This window comes from Myotis brandtii, unplaced genomic scaffold, assembly GCF_000412655.1.
Source record: "Myotis brandtii unplaced genomic scaffold, ASM41265v1 scaffold514, whole genome shotgun sequence".
In the NCBI taxonomy this organism is placed as follows: Eukaryota; Metazoa; Chordata; class Mammalia; order Chiroptera; family Vespertilionidae; genus Myotis; species Myotis brandtii.
In genome coordinates this window covers 569679-576681 of record NW_005369591.1, presented here as the reverse complement: position 1 = coordinate 576681, position 7003 = coordinate 569679, and positions in this window count along the sequence as shown.

Below are 7003 nucleotides of genomic sequence, written 5' to 3'. Positions count from 1 at the left end.
GGGAAAGAGGAACAAATGTAATCTGAACCATAAAGATTTAATAAAAAAAAAAAGAAATATATGCTTGTGTAAATTTAGAAAAAAATAGGCAGACAAACAAAGCGGGCAGATTGGTCCCGCCTCCCAAAACCAAGGCTGTGAAGAGAGACACAGAGGAGTAGATCGATCACTTGGGGGGGGCGGGAAAGAGGAACAAATGTAATCTGAACCATAAAGATTTAATAAAAAAAAAAAGAAATATATGCTTGTGTAAATTTAACTGAAAATAGGCAGACAAACAAAGCGGGCAGATTGGTCCCGCCTCCCAAAACCAAGGCTGTGAAGAGAGACACAGAGGAGTAGTGGATCGATCACTGGGAACTTCAACACAGCACTGATTAACTAATAGGAAACAGAAGTGGCAGACAAAACAGTAGAGAGGGGTCTTAAACCAGTCCCCATGGGATATTAAAACTCAGCTGAAGCAAATAACACTTCACTAATTCACTTTTTTATTTTTCACCTTTACTTAAGAAAAAAAAATTCTTTATTTTACTTTATTATTATTGTTTTTGTTAACCTTTTATTTTTTGAATGAGTGTTGTCATTCTATTTTTATTATCATTGTTTTATTTTATTTTTTTATTTTTTGCCAACCTTTTCTTCCTCAGTTCCCCCTTTTTCATCCTGTTTCTCTTCTCTTCTCTTGTTCTTGCTTAATTTTTCTATCTCCTTTCTTTTTAAACCTTGTTAAAAATTGATTTTCTTTATCTGCTTTATTGATGAATTGCTATTATAGTGGTCTCTATTGGCTTACTCATATATCTAATTTCCTCTTCCCTGCTCCAAGTCCATGCACCCTTCTGTTTTCTCTGTCTTCATTAAACAATTTATTTAGTTAGTTAGTTAGCTTTCCCTCTTCTTTCTCCCTCTCTTCTTCTCCTAATTGCTTATTTAGTTTCACTCACCAAACTCAAGCTATTTGCTCTCTACTCTATTCTCCTTTTCCAAAAAAAGATGAATATATAGATAGATAGATTAAAGAAAGGGGAATTTTTTTATTTATTGATTGATTATTTTGTATTTTACTATTTTCTTATCCACTCCTTCTCTTTCTACCTCCTCTATATTGAACCATGGCCATTCCCCCATTCATTTAATTCCTTTACCTTACTTTCTGGAAATAAGCTCTGCCTCTTCAGATTCAGTTACCCCCCTTTTTTCTGGGTGTTTTTTGTTTGTATTTTTTTGTTTATTTGTTTGTTTTTGTGGAGTTTCTCCACATATACATATATTTTCTCCTTTTTTCTTCTTTTTCTTTTTTCTCTTCCCTTCTTTCCTTTTCTAAGTATCATTTTTGTGCTCTTTTCTCTCCCCTAATTCTGTTTTCTCTGGTGGTCACCTATATTGGGGTTATGGGTGTCATGAATACATTTCTGCTCTGTTCCCTCTGTGTCGTGACTTATTGAATTATATTTTGTGCCTTTTGGTCAATGTGGTAGAGAGTGAGCCACATAACCAGACACCCTGAGAGGATCAAAACTGGGGAGACAAAGAAACAGCCCCCATATGAAAGAACAGGATAAATCATCAGAAAAGGAAGTAAACGAAATGGAGGCAAGCAATTTGTCACAGGAAGAATTCAGAGCAATGGTCATAAGGACACTGAAAAGGATGGAAGACAAATTCAACAAAATGTGTAAGAATCTAGAGAAAATAAAGGAGAACAAGGAGGAAATGAAGAATGACATAGTTTTAATGAAGAACACAAGAGAAAGCATCAACAGTAGACTAGAGGAAGCTGAGGACTGCAGCTAGAAGACAAGGTAGGAAAAAACACCCAAGCAGAACAGTAACTGGGGAAAAAAAACTTAAAAAAATAGGAGGAGAGCCTAGGGGAGATTTGGAACAACATGAAACAAAACAACATCTGGATAATAGGGGTGCAAGAATTAGAGGAAACTGAGAAAGGAATAGAAAACCTGTTTGAGGAAATAATGACAGAAAACTTCCCTGATATTGGAAAGAAAAAATTCACACAAGTTCAAAGAAACACACAGAGTCCCAAACAAGATGAACCCAAAAAGAATTACACCAAGACACACCATCATTTAAATTGGCAAACACCATCGACAAAGTAAGAATCTTAAAAGCTGCCAGAGAGAGATAAAAAATTACTTAAAAAAGGATCTTCCATTAGACCAGTGGTTCTCAACCTTCCTAATGCAGTGACCCTTTAATACAGTTCCTCATGTTGTGGTGACCCCCAACCATAAAATTATTTTTGTTGCTACTTCATAACTGTAATTTTGCTACTGTTATGAATCATAATGTAAATATCTGATATGCAGGATGTATTTTCATTGTTACAAATTGAACATAATTAAAGCATAGTGATTAATCACAAAAACAATATGTAATTATATATGTGTTTTTTGATGGTCTTAGGCGACCCCTGTGAATGGGTCATTCGACCTCCAAAGGGGTCGTGATCCACAGGTTGAGAACCGCTGCATTAGACTATCAACTGATTTCTCAACAGAAACGCATCAGGCCAGAAGAGAATGAGATGAAATGTACAAAGTGATGCAAAGCAAGAAACTGAATCCAAGAATTCTATACTCAGCAAGGCTATCATTAAAAACTGAATATGAAATCAGGAGATTCAAAGACAATAAAAAAAAAGGTCTAAGAAAAGGTCTAAGAGAGTTTATTACCACCAAGCTGGCAAAGCAAGAAATGCTAAAAGGACTGCTGTAAAAAGAAGAAATAGGAAGGGAAGAAGGAACACAGGCATAAAGAATAAAAATGGAGACAAACAAGTACCTATCAATAATAACCTTAAACGTAAATGGATTCAGTGCTCCAATCAAAAGATATAAGGTAGCTGAATGATGAGAAAACATGACCCACATATCTACTGTCTATAAGAGACCCACCTCAGAACAAAGGACTCACACAGATTGATAGTGAAGGAATGGAAAAATATGTTTCAGGCAAATGAAAATGAAAAAAAAGCAAGGGTAGCAATGCTTATATCTGACAAAATAGACCTCAAAGTGAAGGCCATAACAAGAGATAAGGAAGGCCACTTCATAATACTAAAGGGACCAATAAAACAAAAGGATATAACTCTGGTAAACACATATACAGGAGCACCCAAATACATAAAAATACTTCTGAAAGATATCAGTGGAGAGATTGACAGCAATACAATCATAGTTGGGGACTTTAATACTCCATTGACATCACCAGATAAATCCTCTAGACAAAAAATCAGCAAAGAAATATCAATCCTAAATGACTCACTAGATCAGATGGAATTAATTGGCATCTTCAGAACATTTAACCCCAAAGCTACAGAATATACATTCTTCTCAATATTATATGGGAAATATTCAAAGATAGACCACATATTGGGACACAAGCAAAGTCTCTTTAAATTCAAGAAGATAGAAATAATATCAAGCATCTTCTCAGGTCACAATGACATAAAATTAGAAATCAACTACAATAAAAACAATGAAGAAAAATCAAACACTTGGAGGCTAAATAGCATGCTATTAAACAATGATTGGGCTACCAAAGAGATCAAAGAATAAATAAAAACATCTTGGTAACAAATGACAATGAATACACAACAATCCAAAATATATGGTACACAGTGAAAGCAGTCCTGAGAGGGAAGTTAATAGCCTTACAGGCCTACTGCAAAAACAAAATAAAAACAAACAAACAAACAAACAAACAAAAAAAAAACAAGAAAGTATGATAACAAAATATCTAACCCGACAACTTAAAGAATTAGAAAGCAAGCCACAAGAAATGCCCAGAGTAAGCAAAAGAAAGAAAATAATAAAGATCAAAGCAGAAATAAACAACATAGAGACAAAAAAAATACAAAAGATCAAAAAACCAAGAGCTGGTTCTTTGAAAGGATAAACAAGATTGATGAACCACTAGCCAGGCTTACCAAGAAACAAAGAGAGAGGACCCAAATAAACAAAATCAGAAATGAAAGAGGTGAAGTAACAACAGTCCCCACAGAAATACAAAGGATTGTAAATAAATAGTACAAACAACTCTACTTCAACAAACTGGACAACCTAGACAAAATGAACACATTATTAGAAAAATACAAGCTTCCAAAACTCAATCAGGAAGAATAAAAAACCTGAATAGTCTGATAACTACTGGTGAAATTGAAGCAGTAATCAAATATCTTTCAGCAAAAAATAAAAAGCCCTGGTCTGGATGGCTTTAAAGGGGAGTTATACCAAACATTCAAAGAAGAATTAAACCTACCCTCCTCAGACTATTCTAAAAACTTCAAGAGGAAGTCACACTTCCAAGCTCTTTCTATGAAGCCAGCATAGTCATAATTCCCAAACCAGATAAAGACCCCACAAAGAAAGAGAACTACAGGCCAATATCCTTAATGAACATAGATGCTAAAATCCTCAACAAAATTCTAACAAATCGGATCTAGCATTACATTTGAAAGATTATACACCATGAACAAGTGGGTTTTATTCCAGTGATACAAGGATGGTACAATATTCGCAAAGCAATCAATGTGATACATCACATAAACAAACTGAGAGACAAAAATCACATAATTATATCAATCGATGCAGAAAAAGCATTTGACAAAATCCAACACCCTTTCCTGATAAAAACTCTCAATGAAGTGGGAAAAGATAGAACATACCACACCATAATAAAAGCCTTATGTGACAAACCTACAGCCAACATCATACTCAATGGGCAAAAGCTAAATTCATTTCCCCTAAGAACAGGAACAAGACAGGGATGCCCATGTTCACCACTCCTGTTCGACATAGTACTGGAAGTACTAGCCATAACAATCAGACAAGAAGAAATAAAAGGTATCCATTTGGAAGACAAAGTAAAACTGTCATTATTTGCAGATGACACGATATTGTACATAGAAAACCCTAAAAACTCCATCAAAAAACTACTAGACTTAATAAATGAATTTGGCAATGTAGCAGGAGACAAAATTAACACGCAGAAATCTATGGCTTTTTTTATACACCAATAATGAACTCACAGAAAGAGAAACTATAAAAACAATCTCATTTACCATTGCACTAAAAAAAAATTAGGATAACTAGGAATAAACTCAACTAAGAAGGTAAAGATTTAGAAAACTACAGGACATTGAAAAAAGAGATAGAGGAAGACATAAACAAATGGAAGAACATACTGTGTTCATGGATTGGTAGAATCAACATCATTAAAATGTCTCTACTACCCAAAGTAATTTATAGGTTCAATGAACTCCCCATTAACATACCAATGGCATATTTCACAGACTTAGAATTAACTCTCCAAAAATTCATCTGGAATAAAAAAAGACCCCAAATAGTCACAGCAATCCTGAGCAAGAAGAACAAAGTTGGAGGGATCACAATACCAGTTATCAAGCTATATTACAAAGCCACTGTTCTCTAAACTGCCTGGTACTGGAACAAGAACAGATATATAGACCAATGGAACAGAATGGAAAACTCAGAAATCGAAAATCAACCCAAGCCATTATGCTCAATTAATATTTGACAAAGGAGGCAAGAGCATACAATGGAGTCAAGACAGTCTCTTCAATAAATGGTGCTGGGAATTTTGGTGAGATACATGCAAAAAAAAAAATGAAACTAGATCACCAACTTACACGAAACACAAAAACAAACTCAACGTGGTTAAAGGACTTAAATATAAGATGGGAAACCATAAAAATCTTAGAAGACTCCATAGGCAACGAAATATCAGACATGTGTCGTGGCAATGTTTTCACTGATAGAGCTCCTAGGGCAATGGAAACTAAGGGGAAAATAAACAAATGGGAGTACATTAAAATAAAAAGCTTATGCACAGCAAAAGAAGCCATCAACAAAACAACAAGAAAACCCACTGCATGAGAGAACATATTTTCCAATGCTATCTCAGGTAAGGGTTTAATCTCCAAAATTTACAGAGATATCACATAACTTAACAAAAGGAAGATAAACCATCCAACCAAAAATTGGGCAAAGGATCTAAATAGACACTTTTCAAAAGAGGACATTCAGAAGGCAGAGAGACATATGAAAACATGCTCAAAGTCACTAATCATCCTAGAGATGCAAATCAAAACATCAATGAGGTACTATCTCACAGCTGTCAGAATGACTATCATCAACAAACGACAAATGCTAGTGAGGATGCAGAGAAAAAGGAACCTTCCTGCACTGCTGGTGGGAATGCAGACTGGTGCAACCACTGTGAAAAATAGTATGGTGATTCCTGAAAAATTTAAAAATGGAACTCCCATTTGACTCAGTAATACCACTTCTGGGAATATATCCCAAGAAACCAGAAACACCAATCAGAAAGAATATATGAACCCCTATGTTCATAGCAGCACAATTGATTATATCTAAGATTTGGAAACAGCCCAAGTGCCCATCAGCAGATGAGTGTATTAGAAAACTGTGGTACATCTACACAATGGAATACTATCCTATATAATAAGAGAGGGACATGCTAATTAGCCTGGATATGCAAATTAGTCATGACCATTATGCAAATTGGCCATCACTCAAATATAATAATAAGAGCAGGATATGCTAATTAGCCCTGATGTGCTAATTAGCCATGGCCAGTATGCAAATTGACCATCACTCCAACACATAAGATGGCTGCCCTCATATGGCCACAAGATGGCCACCAAGATGACCTGCAGGGGAGGGCAGTTGGGCGCGACGAGGCCTGTAGGGGAGGACATTTAGGAGTGACCAGGCTGGCAGGGGAGGGTAGTTAGGGATGACCAGGCTGGCAGGGGAGTGCAGTTAGGGGCAATCGGGCTGGCAGAGGAGTAGTTAGGCATCGATCAGGCTGACAGGCAGAAGTGGTTAGGGGCAATCAGGCAGGCAGGTGAGCATTTGGGAGCCAGCAGTCCTGGATGGTGAGAGGGATGTCCGACTGCCCATGGGCCTAAACAGGCAGTCGGACATCCCTTGAG